General features: G+C 40.8%; 1 protein-coding gene and 1 long non-coding RNA gene across 4 annotated transcripts in view; one reads left to right on the top strand and one right to left on the bottom strand.

Moving 5' to 3' along the window:
- PRLR (prolactin receptor) overlaps positions 1-25,250 on the top strand; it is a 169,035-nt gene that overhangs the window by 46,738 nt on the left and 97,047 nt on the right. The gene's annotated exons all lie outside the window — the stretch shown is intronic.
- LOC137847916 (uncharacterized) lies at positions 5,185-23,788 on the bottom strand. The gene is made up of 3 exons (XR_011091121.1): positions 23,553-23,788; positions 19,025-19,188; positions 5,185-5,281 (listed from the first exon to the last, which is right to left on the bottom strand). It is a non-coding gene; the product is annotated as an uncharacterized lncRNA (long non-coding RNA).

Genomic DNA, 25,250 nt, shown 5'->3' with positions numbered 1-25,250 from the left:
TAAATTTTGGGGGGTATTTTACATTTTAATGGGTGGGAATGACATTACCTATGATACTTTGTAATGTTAGTAAATATTTGTAAATGGTTTGGTTTTGTCATCATCTCAGTAGATGAGTATTGCAATCTCTTCAGAGTCTTGACAGAGAAATAAGACCTCAGAGTGTTGGCAGTTATTGTTTTGGAAGATTTGTACATTAAAAAACGTGAATATTAAGCAATGCTCTAATTAATACCTGTAGTAAAGAATAGATATCTATCAACTTGCATGGAATATGAAGCTACTGTAAAATAATTCAATTCTCGACCAGTCGTTTTGGCAGATCTGTAATGGAAAATAACTGCAACTTTAAGAACAGTAATTTTTCCAGTTCAGGTGCTGCAGGATTCCATCATAGCACTGACAATCACTTTAATCACATGAAAGAGTAATTGACTGATGTAGTTTATGAAATTTTTAGACATGTAGAGACAGAGATCTCTGTGCTGAAGAGCTTGTGCTATAAGCAGGCAACGCACAGTTAATTGAGAGGTTAACTGATGATACAGATCAAAGTCCCTTCCTTTTCATGTTTTTTGATTGTTTCTTTGATTTTTGTTTCTTCTATTCTAGATGTTTCTTGCTTATGGTTTTGAAACTATCTTTTTTATTTAGGGAAATTTTCCTCTAACTGCATACCTTATATATATGTGTGTTTGTATGTTTCTTTTATACTGAAAATATTTTACACATCCTGTATTTTGCTGCATTACTCAGCTAGACCTGCTGTTTCTACCATAATGGAGATTTCTTGAGTTGTCTCTGATCCTTATCTTCTGGAGTCTTTTATATTTAGACAACTTCTCTTTAGTACCCATACCACTGCATTTTAACTTGTATTTATTTTACTTTAATCTGGAGATACAACCTCTGTCTCATAGCTTTCTGTTACCCTGAGCTTCAGGGCATTATAATGTTCTGTTATAAGCTGCTAGAAGTTTTCAGTAAATTGGATGTTGGATGAACAGAATTCATTTGTTCTTGCATGCTGAGGCTGCCTTCCTTTTTGTCTTCAGAAAGCATGTTTATATCTGTTGGTGCATTCCAAACTTAAGTGCTTCTGTTTCACTGTTGTTCATGTGTAAAATACATGTTTCCTAAAAATGCTCCCCCAACTCATGCTTCAGATCATTTCCTCCAAATACATATAGCAGATATTTGCATTGCTTCTAATGTCTAAGCAAACAGCATCTGTTTTTCCCATCTTTGCTCCTTGCAAAAGAGCTACACTGTTTTATATATATATAAATTATATGTATATCATTTTATTATGTATATGTATGTTGTTATATACATTAATTATCCTACTGATTGTCTCCTTTATCAACTCATAACAGGCTGATTTTACTTTCTGAACTGACTATGTGAATTGATATAGAAGAGGCTCAGTGGTGTCTGCTTGAACACTTGATCTGAAGTCTATAATACAGTGACACATAAGCATGCTGAAAATTCTGGGTAGTTTTTGAAGGGGATGAAAACATAGATAGTCATCGTGGTAAGGGCCTACTAACCAGGCTAGCCTCAAAAGACTAGGATTCCAAGGCTTCCAGTAAGCAGCTAGCAGAAGGATCTACCACTACTAGTGATAGTGAAGGATTTTGAATAGTAAGGTATCTTTTGATGAAAGGAATCCTGAGAAATAAATCCACCAGATTCCCAATTAGCAGACTTAAGCTCTGAAATTCGATATGTAATATTTTCACAGGAAGTAAGTCTAAGAAAAGAATTGAGGAAAATGTGTATTACCTCAAATACACTATAAAAAGATTTTGAGTACACACTCCTCCAGTGCAGAGGATGTATGGTTGTTGTGGTTTAACCTGGCAGGCAGCTTGAGCACCACACAGCTTGTCACTTCCTCCCTCCCTCCCCATAGTAGGATGGGGGAGAGAATCAGAAAAAGAAAAGGAATGGGAAAAAAAAAAAGAAAAAAGAAAAAAAAAAAAAGTAAAATTTGTGGGTTGACAGAGAGAAAGGTCAATAGAGCAGAAAATGAAGGAAAACTATATACAAATCAAGTGATGCACAGTGCAACTGTTCACCCTGAGCTGACCCTGAGCTCAGTGCCCAGACAAACCCTGAGCAGTGGTACCACCTGAGCCAACTTCCCTAATTTCATTGTTCAGCATTATGTATCCCTTTGTCCACCCCAGGCCAGCTGTCCTGGCTCTGTCCCCTCCCAGCTCCTGGTGCACCCTAGCCTCCTTGATGGCAAGGCCACACCAGAAGCTGAAATGTCCTTGGCTCTGTGTGAGCACTGCTCTGCAGCAACTGAAGCATCAGTGTGTTACCAGCATTATTCTCATCCTAAATCCAAAACACAGCACCGTGCCAGCTACTAGGAAGAAAATTATCCCCGCAGAAACCAGGACAAGGTTGTAGAAAGCAACAGCCCAAATAAATCATAAGTTCTCTTTTGACCTCAAATATAAGACTAAGCACAAAGAAAACAGAAGAAAGGTCAAAAGATGAGTAGAAGGGAATAGTATAAAAGTGGGGACAAACTCAGACAAATGGAGAACACTTGGGGCAATCAAAATAAAAGAAACCACTGGTTAGTTAGACAAAAGGTATATAAAATGAGCCAGGGACAATTCTGTTGCCCCAAGAATATGTGGCACAACACATACTGTACCCATATAACTAAATTCTCTTTCCTCCAAACAGTGTGGCCGTGTCCCATGCAGCCTGTAGGCAGTAACAGGTCCATGTTACTTACCAAACACTCCTCTGTTCCCTCTGAAAGAGTACTGATTTGATGCTAAAACTAACTGATCTAAGAACACGCTAACTGTTAAATAGGATGGACAGACACATAATTGAGCTCGAGCTTGTGCCATGACCTTACTTTGTTTAACAGAGTAAATATTGCAAGTGAGTCCTTTTCACATTTTACCAGAGAATATGTTTATTTTCATTAGGGAGGTCCTTACATAACCTGCTTATCTTTTCACTTGGGGGACTGTTTTACAGCAGATTTGTCTTCCTTGGTTTAGTCCTTGTTTAAAGCCTTTCAGTAGGAATGAATCTTCCTTAACTCTTCTAACAGTCTATGTTCTTGGCTTTCTTATAAAGCAGGATTACAAGGTTTACCTACCACAATACATGGAATGAGATGTAACTAATGAGACAATTTGGAAAATGCAAAATACCTCTCTATTACAGTGGTTGTAGGAGGAAGGCCAAAGAATTACAGTTCTCTAAAAAGTGGAAAGGCCAAAGTTTTTAATTAGTTTTGACTGAATAGTCAGTCTCAATGAGCTGCTGAATATAGTTAATACAAGAAATGAGAGCTAATGGAATCTGTTTTATGTTGAGGGAGAGACGTAGAACAATATAGTAAAATTACTTACCTGCAAACATTGAGAAGGGATCAAGGACATGAGCTTTTTCAGGAATGAATAATGTCAAACCAGTTTAATTTATTTCTCTGAGATGGCAGCAGGCTATATAGATGGATAAACATTAATATAAATTAATGTAACACATTATGTAAAAACACATAATGTAAACATTAAAATAAATTAATATAAATCTCTATAGATGGATAAACATTAATAATATTAATATATAAATACATAAATATTAGCTATCATGACTTTAAGAAAACTTTCAAAGCTGTATCACATGGTATTCTTATAAACTAATAATGAAACATGATAAAGATGAACTTACGGTAGGGTGAAAATAAAAGTAGTTGGAAAACCACAACCAAAAGTAGTTATCAGTGGTGGAGTTCTAGACATGTCTGTCTGTACTATTCAGGATTTTTATGTACGTCTATAAAGGTATGCTTTATAAGTAAACAAGTGAAAGAAGTTTAGTGTGGTCAAACTGCATTGGCATATAGTCCAAAATAGCCTTTAAAAATTGAAGTCATGTTATGAAAAAGATAGGATCCAATACAACAAGAAACTAAAGAAAATTATAAATGTAGGTAGGAAGAAATAACCGCAGAGTGGCAGGATGGCATACAACTAGTTAAATACTAACTCTGTAAAAATAACAGGATCCAAAGACTATAGTACATCAAAAGCTTAATGAGAATTAAGCTTGATGAATACTGTTTAGAGGGTTTCACTTCAATTATTTGAATATGAAATTTATTTCCAAATTGAAACCATGCTTTGTTTTCAAAAGGAAGACTTTCTGTTTTGCCATATGTTTGAGTTACTCTTTGCAGATAAACATCCTTTATCTGAGTTAGACATATGGCTACTTCCTGATTTGATAAGAAAAACTATCATTCTGATGTTAGAAGGGCAAGTCTTAATGTTGGATATAAAAAGGTGTACTATTTGCAAGATGTGTGTTTGCCCATGTGTTCTTCAGCAATGGTAATGACTGAATCGAAGTATTTCATTCATTTGGGGGGATTTTTGCTTCTAGAAGAGGCAGAATAATTTTAGAGAGTCTGGGAAAAAGCAACAAGTTCTGTCAGAAATCCAGAGACATCTATGACAATGGAAAAACTTGAAATATTTGATCTTTAGAAAATCAGATGGAGGGTGAGGGAGAAGTAGAGGGATATTACAACAATTTTCAAATACTTAAAAGCCACTGCAAAAAAGGAACAGGGCAATCTGTTCTCTGTCTGTGGTGCACAGAGCAAACAGTAATATTTCCAAATTACAGAACGGGTGATTTAGGATAGAGATTAGAAAGACATCTTTCATCTGACAGTTTATGAGAGTTTATGGAGAGGGCAGAATTATTTTTTAAGATTTCTAGATTTCTTGGCAGATTGTGGAAATCCTTCACCAGCTCATTAACAGCAGGTTAAAACAATATCAAAATTGAGAATGTGCTTTGGAGATAAAACAGATGCTGTTTTAAGGCTATTTCTGACCCTATTTTGCAATGATTCTTAGGATAAAGTTCTACACAGAGCAGCATTGATGTAAGGTCTTTGCATTTCCATCAACCTTTTCAGTATTTGAAGATACGTAATGTTTTTATTCAGTCTTCATCTCCTTACATTAAATGACACTTTCTTTAGTTTCTCTTTCCTTCATAGATAATGAAAAGCCCCCGAGTTTCCCTGCTCATTTCAAGTCATAGTGCACTGCCTTTCTTCTGTTCTGACACAATTGACTGTGAAGCTAGACTGTGAACTGAATCAAGCAATTGACAGACTCTTACTTTGTGGAAGATCTGATCAAATTTGCAAGTTGTTTTCAGGTGGACAGTTTTCAGGTGGGTCAGTTCCTAGATCAAGTTCACAGCAGATCCTGCAAAACTAACAGTTGTAACTAAAGATGTATCAAAGGGGAGGAAACAGGAACATCTTTGATTAAAGACACTTAAATAAGCACTGTCAGGATGAAAATGCACATGGATCTGTGGGGTCAGGGTCACATTTCCTTCCCCCCCAAGCCATTACAAATTTCTGTCTATACATTTCCATATACTAGTTATCAAACATCTGTTACAGTTATTCTCAGAAGGTGTAAGTTAAATTTTTGTCCTAAGGACAATGCAAACCTTAATACCTTTGAGCCACTCCATAATAAGAGGACTGAAATTGAAGCTATGGGCCACTTTGCAGAATTGGCTACTAATATTTCTCTCTCTTATAAAGAAAGGCACTCTGCTTCTTAACTGCTTCAATACCATTTTTGTTCAATTGTCCTTCCTGTGGATGAGTATGAATTTTTATATATGAAGAGAATAGAAAGAATATATTTATATGCTCACCTTAAGCATTAGAGAATTATTGTAAGTAGTCATCACTTTGTTAAAAGACCAGGTAAGAAATGATCATCTGTCTAACTCAGATAAACTTTGCATCTCTGCTAAGCGTGATATGCATATTAGAGGTGGGGAAAAAATACAGCCTCTACTTAACTGAGTATAAAATATGTTTTTATTATAGAAACATAATTTTTGTTGAAATATTTGAGATAAAACACTCCAAACAGGATTGAAAAGGCTGGCCATTTTTCACCATTTCAAAGCCACAGCCTGTAAACACAACATAAATATGTAGTGTAGATCAAGCGTGATCAATGATACTGAAGTTTTAGTTGGCGTGAAACTATGCCTAGAAAAACAGAACTGTGCTACATTATATTGATAGTAGATAAGAAAATAACATGCTTGTATAGATTGACTAGATCTGTATCTTTGAAACATGAAGTCCACCAAATGCAAATTCAAAGTTCTGCAGCTGGAACAAAATAATCGTGCCACAGTACAGACTGTAGCTCTCTTGTCAGAAGGCAGCTTTGCAAAAAAGAACTTGAGGATCCTGGTGGACCATGAATTGAACATGAGTCAGTAGCATGCACTTCCAGCAGAGACAGCTAATGGAATAGCGTGCACTTGCAACAGAGAAAGCTAATGGAAAAGAGGTCTGCATTAAAAACAGCAAAGTCGGTAGACTGAGGGAAGTGATTATTCTCTTTTCAGCACTTCTGAGATCACATCTGGAGCACGGAATCTTTTCTCAGAAAAGACGCTGGGAAACTAGAATAAGTCTGGTGGCATGCCTCCAAGATAGGAGCTGGAGCATGTGATATACAGGGAAAGACCGAGGACCAGGGTTTGTTCAGCTTGAAGCAAAGGTTAAGGGGGGGGGGACCTGATTCCTTTCTTGTGTCAGTAGAAAGAGAGTCATGCCACAGCAGCAATAGGGGTACTGTACAGTACAGGTTCTTTCATCTGTTTAAGGGTCAATATATGCTTAATAGAATGTTCTTCACAAGGTACTATTTCTCATGCATTTTTTTGTCCATTCTGTTACGCTCTCAAGAAGTCTTGTGTTCTGTTAGGAGTTGCTGAATCTGGTAGCCCAACAGCACTGAGGTCACTGTGGTTCCATGTCACCAGATCCAGCTGGTAGTGAGTCTGTGTTCCCATACACATAAACTGATACAGTACATATATAAATATATATATATATGGCTAAGCACAGATCAGTGCAGACAGAAAACATGGCAGTCATGCAAACACAAGCAACACCAATGGTCTCATCCTGTTCCTCCTTGTGGCTGGCCCATTAGTCAAAAATATACATTATATATACCAGCAAGTTATTCTAGATTAGCTGCCCATGTCCTTGTGGATGACTTCAACTTGCAAGATGTTAACTGGAAATACCACACACATGATAAAACAGGTCCAGGAGATTCCTAAAACACCTTGATGATACCTTGGTAAAGGTACTAAGGTAGCTGACCAGAAAAGGTACCCTCCTATATTTGTTTCTTGTAAACCAACAGGATCTCGTGGGTAAAGTGGCAATTGGAGAAAGGGACAGACAATGCCACAATGTTGGAAGTCCAGCAAGCAGGGCAGAAAGACAACTTGGCTGCACAGGGATCTTCTTGAGCTGGAGCAGAAAAAGGAAGGAAGTGTATGGCCACTGGAGGTGAGGTCAGGCAATATGGGAGCACTGCAGATATGCTGTTCACCATTGTAGGGAGAAAATTCATGCAAACAACAATCACTTAGAGTTGAAGCTAGTCAGTACTGTGGGGGACAATAAAAAGGGCTTTTTAAAAATATGTTAAGAACAAAAGGAGAACCAGAGAAAACATTGGTTTGTTACTTGATGAGGATGATGACCTCACAAACAGGGATGTAGACAAAGCAGAGACATTTAATCACAGTCACAGAATGGCCAAGGTTGGAAGGGACATCTAGTCCAACCCCCCTGCTGAGCAGGATCATCTAGAGCACATTGTGCAGGATGGCATCCAGGCACATTCCACAACCTCACTGGGCAACCTGTTCCAGTGCTCTGTCACCCTCAGAGTAAAGAAGTGCCCCCTCATATTGAGCTGGAACCTCCTGTGCTTCAGTTTGTGCCCATTGCCTCTCATCCTGTTGCTGGGCACAACTAAAAATAGACCAGCTCCATCCTCTCAACACCCTCCCCTCAGATATTTACACACATTGGTGAGGTCTCCCCTCACTCTTTTTTCCAGGCTAAACAGCCCCAGCTCTCTCAGCCTGTCCTTGTACGACAGGTGCTCCAGTCCTCTTATCATCTTCATAGCCCTCCTCTGGACTCAGTCCAGGAGCTCTATGTCTCTCTTGTACTGGGCAGCCTAGAACTGGGCACAATACTCCAGGTATGGCTTCACCATGGCTGAGTAGAGCGGCAGAATCATCTCCCTTAAGCTGCCGGCAACACTCTTTCGAATGCAGCCCTGGATACCATTGGCCTTCTTGGCTACAGGAAGGCTCATTGCTGGTCACACTGCTGGCTCATGGTCAGCCTGCTGTCCACCAGGACTCCCAGGTCTCTCTCTGCAGAGCTGCTCTCCAGCAGGTCAGCCCCCAGCCTGTACTGGTGCATGGGGTTATTCCTCCCTAGGTGCAGGACCCTGCACTTGCCCTTGTTGATCTTCATGAGGTTCCTCTCAGTCCTACCCTCCAGCCTGTCGAGGTCCCTCTGAATGGCAGCACAGTCCTCTGGGGTATCAACCACTCTGTGTCGTCAGCAAACTTGCTGAGGGTGCACTCAGTTGTATGGTCCAAGTCACTGATGAATAAGTTAAACAACACTGGACCCAGTACTGACACCTGGGGGACACCACTAGCTACAGGCCCCCAACTAGACACCTCACCACTGAGCACAACCCTCTCAGCTCTGCCATCCAGCCAATTATCAATCCACCTCACCGTTCACTCATCAAGGTCACATTTCCTGAGCTTGTCTATGAGGATGTTATAGGAAACAGTGTCAAAAGCCTAGCTGAAGTCAAGGTAGACCACATCCACCTCTCTCCTCTCATCTACCCCGCTAGTCATCTCATCGTAGAAGACTATCAGATTGGTTAAATGTGATTTCCCCTTGGTGAATCCATGCTGACTTTTCCTGATCACCGTCTTACCTGCCACATGTTCGGAGATGACCTTCAGGATAAGCTGCTCCATCACCAGGCTGAGTGGCCTGTTGTTGCCTGGGTCCTCCTTCTTGCCCTTCTTGAAGACTGGAGTGACATTGGCTTCCTTCCAGTCTTCAGGCACCTCTCCTGTTCTCCACGACCTTTCAAAGATGATGGAGAGTGGCCTAGCAAAAACATCGGCCAGCTCCCTCAGCACTTGTGGGTGCATTTCATCAGGGCACATGGATTTGTGGATGTTAAATTTGTTTAGATGATCTCTGACCCGATCCTCTTTGACCAAGGGACAGTCCTCCTTTCTCTAGACTTCCTCTCTTGTTTCCAGAGCCTGAGATTCCTGAGGGCTGATCTTAGCAAAAAAAAAGGCATTCAGCAACTCTGTGTTCTCTGTATCCTTTGTCACCATGGCACCTGCCCCATTTAGCAGCAGGTCAACATTTTCCCCAGTCTTCCTTTTTCTACTGATGAATTTGAAGAAGCCCTTCTTGTTGTCCTTGATATTTCTTGCCAGATCTAATTCCAAACAGGCCTTGTCTTTCCTTGTCACATCCCTGAATAGTGTCTCTGTGTTCCTCCCATGTGGCCTTTTTTCACATGCTGTAAACTTCCTTCTTCTGTCTGAATGCCTCCTTTACCTCCGTCTTCAACACAGGTGATGGGCCCTGGCTTCCCAGAGCCCTGAGTTGGAGAACTGTGACTGCAGGAATGATAAACTCACAGTCAACTACAAACTTGTGCAGGATTTTCTGTTTGAGCTGGATGTATATGGTTCTATGGGGCCTGATGGGATTCATCTCAGGGTACTCAGAGAGCTTGTTGATGTCATCATGAGGCCTCTCTCAATTATTTTTCAGCGGTCGTGGGAATCTGGAGAGATCCCAGTTGACTGGAAGCTGGTAAACATTGTCTCACTTTTCAAGAAGGGCAAGAAGGAAGACCCTTGTAATTACAGGCCTATCAGTCTAATTTCAGTGCCTGGTAAAAGGTTACTCTGGGAGTTATTAAAAACTTCCAAAAGACAATGCAGTCAGTGGTCAGAGCTGACATGGGTTCATGGGGGGAAAGTCCTGCTTAATGAACTTGATTTCCTTTTATGACAAGGTCACCCACCTAGTTGACCAAGGGAAGCCAGTCAATCAAATCTCTCTGGATTTAAGCAAAGCTTTCAATACTGTTTCTCACAGTATCCTTCTGGACTGAAACGTGGTGGGACCACTCCCACCACTCCCACCGAGGGACAGGCAACACAGAAGGGTGGTGGTGTGGCTCTCTATATTAGAGAGTGTTTTGATGTTGTAGAACTCAAGGATGAGACTGGGAATGGTAAGGTTGAGTCCCTATGGGTTAGGATCGGTGGGAAAGCCAACGAGGCAGGCATCCTGGTGGGGGTCTGTTACAGATCGCTAAACCAGGATGAGGAGACAGCTGAAGGCAGCTAGCAAAAGTTGTGAAATCATCAGCTCTTGTCCTTGTGGGGGACTTCAACTTCCCAGACATATCCTGGACATGCAATACAGCTCAGGGAAAGCAGTCTAGGAGGTTTCTGGAGAGCGTGGAAGATAGTTCCTGATGCAGCTGGTTAGTGAGCCTACCAGGGGAGGTGCCCCACTAGACCTTCTCTTCACAAACAGAGAAGGACTGGTGGGAGATGTGGTGGTCGGGAGCTGTATTGGGCAGAGTGACCACAAAATGGTAGAGTTTTCTATTCTTGGTGAAGTCAGGAGGGGGACCAGTAAAACTGCTGTCTTGGACTTCCAGAGGGCTGACTTTGAGCTGTTCAGGACACTGGTTGGCAGAGTCCCTTGGGAGGCAGTTCTGAAGGGCAGAGGAGTCCAGGAAGGCTGGGTGCTCTTCAAGAAGGAAATCTTAATGGCTCAGGAGCAGTCTGTCCCCATGTGCCCAAAGACGCAGTCCTGGCTATCGGGAGGTTCCCATTGACTGGTAGCTAGCAAACGTGATGCCCATCTACAAGAAGATAGACTCGGGAAGCTATAGGCCTGTTAGTTTGGCCTCAGTGCCAGGGAAGCTCATGGAGCAGATTATCTTGAGTGTTATCGTGTGGCGTTTGCAGGGCAAGCAGGCGATCAGGCCCAGTCAGCATGGGTTTATGAAAGGCAGGTCCTGCTTGACGAACCTGATCTCCTTCTATGACAAAGTGACACACTTAGTGGATGAGAGAAAAGCTGTGGATGTGGTCTGCCTTGACTTCAGTAAGGCTTTTGACACTGTTTCCCACAGTATTCTACTCAAGAAACTGTCTGCTCATGGCTTGGACTGGCATACGCTTCACTGGGTTAAAAACTGGCTGGGTAGCCAGGCCCAAAGAGTTGTGGTGAATGGAGTCAAATCCAGTTGGAGGCCGGTAACTAGCGGAGGACTCAGTACTGGGGCCAGTTCTCTTTAATACCTTTATCAATGATCTGGATGAGGGGATCGAGTGCACCCTCAGTAAGTTTGCAGATGACACCAAGTTAAGTATGTGTGTCGATCTGCTTGAGGGTAGGAAGGCTCTGCAGGAGGATCTGGATAGGCTGCACCGATGGGCTGAGGCCAACTGCATGAAGTTCAACAAGGCCAAGTGCCGGGTCCTGCACCTGGGGTGCAATAACCCCAAGCAGAGCTACAGGCTGGGAGATGAGTGGTTGGAGAGCTGCCTGGCAGAGAAGGACCTGGGAGTATAGGTTGATAGTCAGCTGAATATGAGCCAGCAGTGTGCTCAGGTGGCCAAGAAGGCCAACAGCATCCTGGCTTGTATAAGAAGCAGTGTGGCCAGCAGGTCTAGAGAAGTGATTGTCCCCCTGTACTCGGCTCTGGTGAGGCCGCACCTCGAGTAATGTGTTCAGTTTTGGGCCCTTCACTACAAGAAGGACATTGAGGTGCTGGAGAGAGTCCAGAGAAGGGCAACAAAGCCAGTGAGGGGTCTGGAGAACAAGTCTTACAAGGAGCGGCTGAGGGAGCTGGGATTGTTCAGCCTGCAGAAAAGGAGGCTCAGGGGCAACATTATTAATCTCTACAGGTAGCTTAAAAGAGGCTGTAGCGAGGTAGGGGTTGGTCTGTTCTCCCATGTGCCTGGTGACAGGACAAGGGGGAATGGGCTAAAGTTGCACCAGGAGAGGTTTAGGTTGGATATTAGGAGGAACTTCTTAACTGGAAGTGTTGTTTGGCATTGGAATGGGCTGCCCAGGGAAATGGTGGAGTCACCATCCCTGGAGGTCTTTAAAAGACGTTTAGATGTAGAGCTTAGGGATATGGTTTAGTGGAGGACTTGTTAGTGTTAGGTCAGAGGTTGGACTCGGTGATCTTGGAGGTCTGGCATGGGGCTGGCAGGCAGTCACCAGTGGGGTTCCCCAGGGCTCCATTTTAAGGGTAGTTCTCATTAATGTTTTCATAAATGATTTGGATGCAAATGCATACTAAGTTTGTGGATGACACCAAATTGGGAAGAGACATTGAGTCCCTCTAGGGAAGAGAAGCCTCACAGAGAGACGTTGACAAATTAGAGAGCTGGGCAATCACTAACTACATGAAGTTCAACAAGAGCAACCTTGGCTATATGTACAGACTAGGGGATGAGAGGCTGGAGAGCAGCCCCACAGAAAGGGGTCTGGGAGTTTTGGTAAACAGCGATTTGAATTTGAGTCATCAGTGTGCTCTGGCAGACAAAAAGGGCCAACCGTACTCTCAGGTGCATTAGGCACAGCAGTGGCAGCCAGCTGAGGGAAAGGATTGACCCACTCTGCTCAGTGCTGTTGCAGCATCACCTCATGTACTGTGTTCAGTTTTCGGGCACTCGGACAGGCTCCTCAGGGCAATGTGATGGGACAGTGCCAAGCCTGCCAGAGTTCATGAAACATCTGGACAACTCTCAGTCATATGGTCTAATTCTGTGTGGTCGTGTGTGGAGCCAGGATATGGACTCGATGATTCTTGTGGGTCCCTTCCAGCTTGGTATATTCTTTGGTAACATATCTATGTTACAGATTCCTCCAGTAACTGGCATTAGAATACTAGTCTACCCTATAGCTGCTACTGGATACCCTTGTCTCCCAATTACCTTGCACACTGACACAAACCTGCAAACAGGTCTCTCCAGTACCTGGTCCAGACTTATAACCTTACAATTAGCCAGACTCTGGCCTCTCCTCTCAGACCCCTCTGATCTCTCCAGTATCCATGCTAGATTTATGGACGTCCATACATGATCCTTTTCTCCTACAGTAAAACTATGGAGTAAAATTTCCTATAAACTATGTGAAATGTCTTCACTTGAAGCAGAAAATTAAGGAAACCTGCATTAAATACAGCAAAAGGTGGTATTGTCCACACAAATGCTATGTATAACATTTGCAATATTTTTAATATTTTTGGTTACCTTAGAATATGTACAAAAGGGCACAGATCTTCTGTCTTTATTTTGTGCCATATTGTCTAGTATTTGTTTTAATTTCAGTACTCTTTAGCCTTGCATGTCTTTGTGTATTCAGTGTTCAGGCTATATCACTCAAAATTTTACCAAGAACATGTTTCGTCTTTTTTTTTGACTGGTGGCTGGCTGTGCAGAAGTTGTAAACTACTTCATACTGATCCAAGCAAGGAGGTGAACAGTGGATCACTGTTAAAAACAGGGTTTGCTATTAAATACACTAGGATTATGCAAGGAAACAAGCATGTATAAAAGATAAAACGGTACAAGGATTGCTTAATAAAACAGAACCCTAGAATCAGGAGTGTGTCAAAGGCATGGGTAATACCAACAATGTGCCACTAACATGTATCAGTGTGCACTCTGAAATTCATCCCACAATACTAGCAGCACACAAATAGTTATATAAAAACAAGCAGATCATCTCAGACCCCACTCAATATACTGTTAAGTATGGCAAGGGAGTATTATAGCTAAATATTAACAGTATTTGAATGAGAGCTCCCACAAATTTTTCCTCCTTTCAAAGAGCTGAAGGACCAGACAGGCTATTACTTTGTTTTCACATTTAGACAGAAGCATTCCATCATAACTGGAGATAAATAAATTTGACAGTTTCTTAAAGGAACAACATGAAAGACACCAACACAAATTACTCTCTATAAAAAGCAAGAGAAGATCAAGTAAAAGACAAGTCTGGCTAAACCATGTGTCACACAGAAGATGGGAACTAGGCTGGGTTACAAAGACTGAATAGAAAATTAATAGCATATGCACATAGAGATAAAATCCAACATATTATGGTGTAGAAAGATATACAACTAGTCATTATTTTATCTGCTTAGTTGTCTAAAGAAGCAATGCTATTTCACCTAGTTATTTCTGTTAATATGGATTCTCTTTTAATAAGGAGTTTTGTAGTTTGTTTTTTTGTTTGTTTGTTTTTTCTGTTTGTTTTTCTCGAAAACTGTATGGGATGCATTAGATGCATAAAATAATTCTCAGCTAGTGTAAGTCAAAGACAGTCAAACTAAGACAGACTAAGGTAGAAAATTTTTCTTCTTTTTTTTAATATCTCCCATTTAGTATGACTTGATATGTTTCATGAGTATGTATTTTTATCCTAATAAAAATTAGGCAGTTCTATCCAGAATCAGTGTAGAGCAAAGATAAGTTTTGACATAAAAATATTAAATAGTCACTTTAGGTAACCTTTGTAGGAAGTGAAAAAACAATGAGCACAATTTATTACTACTTTTATCAATTTTTCCAGTAGACACTCTGCATTCCTGTTAAATATAAAAATACAGAAGAGAGGAGATTGAGGAGTGAAAATCAGTATGTGTTTGTCCATTTTTTAAACATCTAGAACAATTCATCTTCTAGTACTTTGCTTGAGATATACTATAATACTTAATTTATTAGTCTGTTGGCAGGAAAAGCAATAAATATTTTTTTTTCCCACTATTTCTGTGAAGCATTTTAACTAGATGATTCCGGAGAATTAACTCGTATATTTAAACCACAAACAAGGAAGGGGAGCATTTCTTCTGTTTACTTAAAATGGACAGATTTTCTGTGAATTGCTTTTCATTTGCGTAGCACACTTGTAAAAGCAAACTTACAAATTGACATAGATATTTACATCCTTTGCAATACCTATGAATCAGATACACAGATATATAGACTCTAAGTATAAACAATTGCAACTGTAGCTATCTACATCAGGTGTCTTAAAATCATGGTAAAATGAAGACTTTTCAAGAGCAGTGGGAAAAACTAGCTTCAACATTGTTTGGAAATGTAGAATTTCAATTATCAGATGTCTTTGAAAACAGGTTAAGGAAATATTTGTTATAAATGAGTTAGGTATATTTGATTCTGTCTTAGAATCAAAAAGTGGTTTAAATGGACCTTAGAAGGACCTCAGAATATTGCCTTTGCTGTGTGCATAATTGCATCAAGCCAAAACTTCACCACTTTACCCCATTCCAAGGGTTGGCTTTGTATTAAAAAAAAATAATAATAAAACAAAAAACAAAACAAAACAAACAAAAAAACAACACTAAGCTTTCTCCAAGAGTTTGGTACTTCCTGAATTCCTCCCATAAGTTGACAAGATGATTTAGACTATACCTTAGATCTTTCATTTCAAAAGCATGTACTGTTTCTTGTATATATGGCTAGAAGGAGAAGGCAGACAATTATTGCATACACCAGTAGAACAGAACAGAACAGAACGGAACAGAACGGAACAGAACAGAACAGAACAGAACAGAATAGAATAGTTCAGTTGGGAAGGACCTACAAAGATCAAGTCCAACTGCCTGACCACTTCAGGGCTAACCAAAAGTTAAAGCATGTTATCCTAGAGGGCATTGTCCAAATGCCTCTTCAACACTGACAGTCATGGGGCATCAACTACCTCTCTAGGAAGTCTGTTCCAGTGGTTAACCACCCTCACAGAAAATGAATTGCTCCTAATGTACAGTCCGAACCTCCCCTGGTACAGCTTTGTGCTATTCTCACACATCCTGCCATCAGTTCCCAGGAACCAGAGACCAACACCTACCCTGCTCAGAAAGTTGCAGAGAGTAATGGGGTCACCTCTGAGCCTCCTTTCCTCCTGACTGGGAAATCCAAATGTCCTCAATCCCTCATCACATGACATGTCTTCCAGCCCTGGTAACAGCTTTCTTGCCCTACTCTGGATGCTTTCAAGGACCTTAATATAATTTTTATCATTGTCTTTCAACATCTCAGAACTGCTCCTGATATTCAAGGTGAGGCCACACCAATTGAGTATAGTGGGGGAATTATCTCTTTTGAGGTAATTAAATACCATGCTGTGTTCCATGCACCCCAAAATGCCTGGGCATGTTTCTGGCTCACGTTGAGCCTGCTGAGCCTGCTGGTGTTGGAGCAGCACCCCCAGATCCCATTCTGCTGAGCTGCTCCTCAGCCACTTGTCTCCCAGGCTGTACCTGTGTGAGGTTAGACTAATGTTTCTGTAGTTTTCTGGGTCTTTCTTCATGCCCTTCAGTCAGCAGGAACCTTCCCAGACTCCCACAGCCTTTGGTAAATTGTTCAGAAGGGTCAAGCTGTAATATCCACTAATTCCTTCAGCACTTGAGTGTATCCTATCAGGTTCCATGGGCTTGCAAACGTCCAGCTTATACAGCTGTTCCCTCTCAATAACTTCTTTCAATCATCGCTCTGCTAATGAAGTGGTGTGTGTATGTCAAATACTGCACGTCTGTTGTAAGGCGTGCTGAGAACAGAATGTGTTGCACAGTCTTTCAAAAGTACTGGAAGGCTACAAACATAAAACCGTAGTTTGTAACAAAGGAGCACAACTGTCACAAAACCATAATCATATATTAGTCTCCATTTAATTATTTGTTCATAATAGCAAACTAATAATAGTGAAGTGTTTTGCTAAGAAACCAGTATTTTAAGTCTGCAGAACTAAAGCACCTTCTGCAGCAAATAAGCTTTTCACAAGCGATCTCGCTCATCTATGTAAGAAAGCTTCTGACAGTCCACAATAATGAAAGATTGTGTAGAACTGGAAAAGCACTATAATCTACCATAGACAAGCATTGAAAAGTGAAACTTGAGTTGCCAAACTGTATTTGAAAATAACTGTGTCATTACATAATTATAAATCATTTTCTTCTGCCATTTTGACATATACAAGATGAAGATTTCTTCTCTGCAATGGACCTGTTGAAATGGAGGTCATGGTATTAGACAGCCTGCTTTACCATTCTGAAATGAGAAGCTATAAAAAGAGTTTTAAAACAAGAAATACTCTTCAGTGAAGAATCATTACTTTAAATATTTATCTATTTATTTATTTATTTATTGTAGGAATAACCTACAGTTTCTGGGGTATCTACAAGGCACTGTTTTGAACTATTACCACAGAAATTCCGTGATGTTTCTGTGGATGTTCTGTCAGGTATTGGGCACCTAAGGTCTCTTCAGGTCATTTAAATTGGTTTTACATGCTGCCATGTGCTGTCCCTGAGCAATTGGGAATTATTTCTCTGCTTGTCGAAGACATTGAGTGAAATACAGTCAGCAGGATTCTTTTCTAAACTAGGACACTAGCTCCTGAAATTTATCTGAATCCAGACAGTAATTGTGGCCACCTACTCCATCAGCCTACCCAAACATATTTAGGAATATTTGTTCTACAGAGGTGCATTTTTCTTCTGTTATGAACATCTAATATCTGTAGCTCAGATGGCATTGGTAGACAGTGTAGAGGACCCTTTTTTTCAGAGCTATTTTTACTTCCAGACTATGTAGTGGTGGTGTGATGTAATATATTTTCCGGGATGATGACCCATCAGCATTAGCAAATAGAAAAAAGTTATTAAGTTGGGGGTGAGGTCAGACTGAGAGGACAAGTGGCAGAGGTTCAACAAGGAGGATGCTAATAGCCTTGGGGAGGGGCAAAAGAGCCTTGTGTAGTTCTGCATCTAAGATGGAATATCCTCCTGCATCAGTACAGGCTGGGAACCAGCTGGCAGGGCAGCAGCTCTGTTGAAAAGGCTCTGGGATTTACAATGGATGCCAGGCTGAATGTGAGCCAACAGTGCACTCTGACTGTGAAACAGGCAACTATATATTATGCTGTTTTATTACTGCATCTGTACTGCTGCATTCTCCAGTACAAGAGAGTTATCAACAACCTGCAGCAGAGGGGCCCTGGGATGGTTAGTGAACTGAGATATATGCTGTACAGGGAGAGGTTGAAGGAATAGGATTTGTTTACCCTAGAAAAGAGACTAATAGGGGATCTAGTTATATTCTTCAACTACCTAAAAGCTATGTTCTTCTAAAAAGTGTGTAGTTGGAGAAGACAGTGGTCAAAAGTTGCAACAAGGGAAATTTGGAGTGGACATAAGGAAAAAATATTCACAATGAGAGTGGCTAGACACTGGATGAGATTATCTAAAGGGGCTGTTGAAATCTGTCTTTGCAGTTCTGAAAAGTGTCTGTTTCCACTGACTCACGAGAAATTTAGGGACTTCTCTATAATTCCCTACCTAATGTCAGAAAGTTGATTTTAGATTTTACATGTTAGAGGAGTGGTACCTCAGATGGATGCTTAAATTTGGCAGAACAGGGGAATACAGCAGTAATTTGGTTTGATTTGTTGAATTTTATTTTCTTTGCAGTACATTTCCTGTAATTTTGTGATGGTAGATGTGAGAGAAAGTGGAAGTAGATAAAATTAGCGTTATTTATTGTATTTGCTTGAGAGAGATTCATAAATAATCTTGCAAGGCATTGTATTTTAAGTGATTTTGCACAGAATTTTTAAGTATCTTCAAATATGTAGTTCTATTGAAAAAGCTATTTAATTTTAATTGTTATAAACAAAGAGGGAATCATGTACATTCAACAAAAAATCTTCAGATTAAAGAAAATATTAAAATAAATAAATAAATAAATAAAAACTGACGTCCCTCCAAATAGGCAGTGTTACTGGGATTTTAAAGCTTAAGTACCAAGAAACAAACATAATTCATATTGCACTTGGAAGCACTTGTCAGAGTGCTTCCAGTGTACATCATATTGTTTATTCAACATGAATTTTATTTTTCATTTTGCTTTCCATTGAAGTTTTTCTGATTAGTGTGTTGTGTCACATAAATGGCTTGAGCAGGTTACATGAAATAACTCTTACCAGCCTCCAGAATCTGTGTCTTCAGGTTGTATTGTTGTGAAGTTCACTGTCTTAATTCCTTCTTTTCAGTCTGTAGTTTATAATAAATTGTCATAGCCATTTTCATTGCTAGTTTTCTGTTGTCACTGCCTCTTTAGCTCTTCATATTCACATTCACAGAAAAGCTGAAAATTAAAGTAGGGATACCCTCATAATAAAACATTTTTCCAGTTTTGAACTACTACAATAGAACAGCATCAGTTAAGAACAAGAACTGGGCATTGTAACTATTTGTTTCTTTGTAACAAACTACTACATACAAAAATTGATTTAATCTTTGCAATAAAAGTTAATAGTTAACAAGGAGAGAGACGATTATCATTATTATTGACAAGTTGTTTTTTCTTGCAGCTATACTCATTACTCATACTACACAAAGTGAAAAAAGACAGAATTAAAACCAAAACACAATAGATAAGTAGGGGGATTGGACCAGATGACATCCAGAGTTTCCTTCCAACCTCAACCATTCTATGATTCTTAAGTAATGTTTAAATATTAATGACTATCAGTATATAACTGATTGGATAGAATGCTTTTAGTATGCTGATATTCTTTATGAGATTGGTTCTAACTATAAAGTATGATTCTGATCAAAAGGTGAATCCATGCCCCCACATAATCCTGAACAATGAATTATTTTGGTTTAAAATAATTATGTGGAAAATCGGATAGCCTTGTGAGGAAGGAACTATTTCCAAATTTTCTTCTTGGGACCTAGCAATTTTTTTCACTAGATTCTGAAAGATTGGGTAGTTCACATGACAGATACCACTTACTTCAGACTCACTGCCTGAAAGAGGTTTGAGAGTGTCCATGAATGGGAGGAAAAGATGCATTATACCTTCATTTGTTGTCATTTATTGATTTAAACTCTGTTAGAAGAACATGTGATACTGGGTCAGATGAAAGGTCCTCCTAGTTCACTATCTCTTCTCCAGCCGTGACTGATAACAGTTACTTTGGAAAGATAATAAGCACAAGAAAGCATATATTTCTGCTTTGTAAAGTAGCACATTAATCATTCAACCTCAGGCAAAAATAATAGCAGTTTATTTGTAAGGATAAAGAATGCTCAAAAGGCACCGAAATACCACTCTTCTATACTTTTCTGTAGAGTAATTATTCAGATAGTAAGTAAGACAGCAGTATGACTCTTAATGTTCATTTAACACTTTGAATTGCAAAATATATTTTGGAAGTGAAGATTGGTTTGTATTTTAAATGAATTTAATACATTTATTGGATACAACACTTAAGGAAGAGTTTTCTAATTTAAAAAATATATCTCATATGATACATAACTAGATTTCTGAAACTCCTAATACAAAAAGGGAAAAGATTTTTCAAGTTTTCTGTGGATAACAACAACTGTCAGGCCCTGAAGCAGAGACCCGAGATCATTCTGGAGCAAGGAACAAAAATACACTTCAGAAAAGACTCTTGACTAGCCATTCTTCTGTAGCCAGGATTAAATTTAAACATCACTCAGGAGGCACTGCTGTTGGCCATAGGTCCTACACTGATGGCCATCAGTAGCATGGCATTGACAGGTATATTAGGCCAAATTCATAATCCAACAGATTACAGAGTAATCTTATCATCATAGCTCTGCTTCCTACATATTACATACTTCATTGATTTCACACATTTTCCCCATCTATTTCAACATTTTGTGATTGATTTAGGGAGCAAAGACTCTGACTCAAACAGAGTTCTAATGCTTCTGCATTTGAAGACAGAGGCTAAAAATTAAGAACAGAAGGAGGGTAGAAGAGCTTTTCAGCTAGTGTTATTAAGAGAATCACATAAGTTAGAAATTAAGTATCCTTTGTGTGTGTTGTCTTGTAAAAGGCTGTATCTGTCCCAGAATACAGGATGCGACCATTTTATAAAATATTTTAAGAGACTGAATGAATTTAGGAGAAATCATAAATAATGAGACACATCCTTTGAGAGCCTGTTTTTTATTAATGCCTCTTTTCCTATTCAGCTTTTCAGACAACACGAGATTCAGTTGGACATCCTGTGTTAATTAAATGTACAGTTTTGTGAAAATGCATGCTGGTTTAAGAAATATAAGTAGATTTTTTGTAGCAGTAAAAATATCAAACAAGAAATGACTCCATGTATGACAGCATAACTCCAGTTACAGATCAAAGAGATGAAATGAGTTAGACCCTAAAGGGGTCTACTACCACTACAGAAAGACCATGTAATTGTGTAAAGTGCTACTTTGTGTTCATAGCATCATAGTTCATCATTTAGATCTTTTGGTGTTAAACCAGTACTTGAACATGTGCCTCTCATATCAACCAAGCTGTTGTACTACAGAAATATTTTTGTTTATAGTTGAAACCAAAAAATATCAGTCGGGATGAATTTCATCTCTATTTCATGAATGTTCCCATGAAAATAAAACATATTTGTAGACAATAGAGATTACTGTTTTTCCCTTTCTCTGCAGGATTAAATTAGAATAGAATAGTGCAGTTGGAAGGGACCTTCAAAGATAGAATCATAGAATATCCCAAGCTGGAAGGGACCCACAAGAATCATCGAGTCCATATCCTGGCTCCACACAGGACCACCCAAAAATCAAACCACGTGTCTGAGAGTGTTATCCAAACACTTGAACTCCAGCAGCTTGGTGCCATGACCACTGCCCTGGGGAGCCTTTTCCCAGTGCCCGACCACCTTCTGGGTGCAGAACCTTTCCCTAACCCCCAGCCTGACCCTCCCCTGTCCCAGCTCCATGCCATTCCCTCAGGTCCTGTCGCTGTCCCCAGAGAGCAGAGCTCAGCGCCTGCCCCTCCGCTCCCCTTGTGAGGGAGCTGCAGGCCGCCATGAGGCCTCCCCTCAGCCTGCTCTGCTCTGGGATGAACAAACCAAGTGACCTCATCCTCTCCTCATACATCTTGTCCTCTAAACCCTTCACCATCTCTGTAGCCCTTCTTTGGACACTCTCTAATGGTTTTATGTCCTTCTTATATTGCAGTGCCCCAGACTGCATACAGTACTTGAGGCGAGGCTGCAACAATGCAGAATAGAGTGGGTCAATGCCTTCCCTCAGCTGGCTACCAATGCTGTGCCCAATGCACCCTAGGGTACAGTTCACCCTTTTTGTCTGCCAGAGCACACTGCTGGCTTATGTTTAACTTGCTGCCAAGCAAAACCCCCAGATCCCTTTGCACGGGCAGTCAAGACACTGACAGACATGGGGCATCAGCCACTTTGGTAGGAAGCCTGTTCCAGTGGTTGACTGCCCTCGTGGTAAAGAAATTGTTCCTCATGTTTAGTCTGAACCCTGGGTCCTCCTTATGACCTTTCTTATAGATGGGCATCACATAAGCAAGTCTCCAGTCATTCAGGACCTCTCCAGATGACCATGACCACTGACAGATGATGGAAAAGCAGCCCAGCTAATCACATCCACCCTTGAGTGGATCCCACCTGGCCCCATGGACTTCTGACAGTCTAGGTGGTCCAGCAGGTCTCTGTGATAGAAGGTCTCTGAGCAGCAAGTCTCAAACATAGAATGAGATAGTAAAGGCATCCATGAGAGAGCTATGGGTTCATTAAAAGTCCATAATTAAAAGAGGCAGCAAAATTTAAAGAATGTATTTAGGAAGTAATAAAGTGATCAAGAATAGCTTAATGAAGTAGGAAACTGCCACATTGTACAGTAATCCCATCAGAGAAAAAAATCACTATTTTACGTGTACCAATAGGTAATCTCATCTGAATGTGCCAGCCATGTATAGCTGAATATGAATTTAGAGGGGCTTATAGAGCAAGTGATAAATGGCTGAATTAGATATTGCTACAGTCAATATTTGGTCTGTATTTAAAATATGCCATAGTATTTAATATGTGTACTCAATATCATGAGACAAGACTGATTCTTAAGTAACAGCTGTCAGTGATGATAGGCATATTCTTACATTTATATAAATATCAAAGATGTGCTTACCATTTCAAAACAACAAAAAAACACATATGGAAACAACTTCTTTAAAATGAGAACTGGCTAATTCATTTGTTTATGGATTTACTCAGGCCTTATAAAATTTTTCACTTTCCTCAGCTCAGTTAGATCTAATAAAACCTTCTCATTGTACCTAACTCAGTAGGAGCACAGTTTCCTCTATTGCACAAACTGTGGTGGTTTCACGCTGATGGGCAGCTGATGGGCAGCTGAGCTCCACCACACTGCTCTTTCATTCCCCCTCCTCAGATGAATACGGTGAGAGACTATGATGAAAAAAAGGCTCATGGGTTGAAGTCAGTCCATGGGCCGCAGCCTCCTCCAGGCCACATCCACCTGCTCCACCGGGGGCTCCTCCATGGGCTGCAACGTGGAGATCTGCTCCATGTGGGACCCACGGGCTGCAGGGGGACAGCCTGCTCCACCAGAGGCCTCTCCACAGGCTGCAGGGGAACTGCTGCTGTGTGCCTGGAGCACCTCCTGCCCTCCTGCTGCACTCACCTGGGGGGCTGCAGAGATGGTTCTCATTCCTCTTTCTCCCAGCTGCTATAGCACAGCAGTTTTTTTGTTTGTTTGTTTGTTTGTTTTTTGTTGTTGTTGTTTTGGTTTTGTTTTTTTGCTTTTCCTCTTTCTTCAGCCTCTCCCAGAGGCCCAACCAGCGTCACTCCCTGGCTCGGCTCTGGCCAGCGGCAGGTCCCTTTTGGAGCCGGCTGGAGCTGGCTCTTACCTGATCTGGGGCTGCTGCTGGGTTCTGCTCATAGGCCAGCCATGCAGCCCCCTTCCCCCCCTCTGCTCTCTCCCGTTCCCCCTCCCCCCCCCCCCAAAAAAAAAAAAAGCCACTTAAACCTAATACAACAATATAGATAAGGAGTCGCACTTGCTGAAGGCATGAGCAAGTGTGGTAGACTGAATACTTTGTTAGTAGTTAAAGGACAACTTCCATACAAGATTAGAAGTGACCTCACTTCTGGCAAAAGTCCTGCCCGTCACAGTCACATGACAAATTTACCCCAGAAATATGTTGTGCTCTTAGGACCAGGAAGTACTCCCTCCCCTGGCCCACCTGAGCTGTCACTTTGCCACAGTCCGGCACACCCCCTGCCATCGCAGGGCTCCACGTGGCTGCCTGGCACCTGAAGCCCTGTCTGCCTGCCATTGTGGCCTGTGTACATGAAGGTCATGCTGAGTGAGAGCCTGTTGTCTGAGCATCTGCTACATGTCGACATAAAGATCATCAGCATGTCTGAGGGTAACAAGCCTCATTATTATGGCACTAACGATATCAGGAAAGCATATGGGACAAGAAACTTCAGTGTGCTTTGTCAGACACTGTAGAACCACAGGTGCTGCAGAATCAGAGCAGGTCTTCATGGCAGTATATCCTAGTGCTGGCTCTGGCTACTCTGTAGCACTGCAGATAACATAAGAAGAATAGGGTGCCCTAATGGCAGACCACTGTGCAGGGAATAGTGGCAGCAGCACAAGGCCGTAGCAATTAAAGTAATTATGGTTTTGTTTGAGATTAAAAGGATATGCAGAAAAGATTCACAAATGTAAAGGCTGAAAATGTGGTATGTATTGTGAGCAATCTTGAAAATAGACCAGCACCAGTGCTTTTTATCCATAACCAAAAATACAGAAACATGGAAGAGGGGCATTTTTGATGACATGGGGCATGTACAGAATGCCCTTGACCTGCTGGCCTTGGAGTAAATGAGAAGGCATGGCAGACTATCATAGGCCATTGTGAAATAGCATGGGATACTTCTCTGCCAAAATGGTAGTCACTGTGGGCTAAGGACATCCTGGTCCATCATTGCTGTACTACTGTTGGAAGCTCACGTGTGTCTAGAAAAGGGGCAGGACATGTGAGGTGTGTGGATCATGTGAGAATGGTACTTGCCATGTCTTTGTGTGAAAATTGCCCTGTAAGTACATTTTGTCTGTCTCTAAAGAGACACATCAGAGGGTTTTGGCTGCTGATTCTTCAGAGGAAGTTGTGGTAAGGAAAGAAGGCAGCAGCAAAAGAAAATATCATTCTCTCTGAAGTTCTCAGAATTCTTATTCCTATTTTATTTCTTTTATTCTTTCCTCTACATTTAAAAACCAGAGGCTTGTGCTGTTTGGAGGGAGGCAGGGATGGAGAGAGGAAGGGCAGGGACAAACAGCCATAACCCCTATAAAAGCTGTTGTGCTCTG

Source organism: Anas acuta, chromosome Z (assembly GCF_963932015.1).
Source record: "Anas acuta chromosome Z, bAnaAcu1.1, whole genome shotgun sequence".
Classification (NCBI taxonomy): domain Eukaryota; kingdom Metazoa; phylum Chordata; class Aves; order Anseriformes; family Anatidae; genus Anas; species Anas acuta.
Note: the sequence above shows the minus strand (reverse complement) of the source record. Positions and strands in the feature narration are given on the sequence as shown.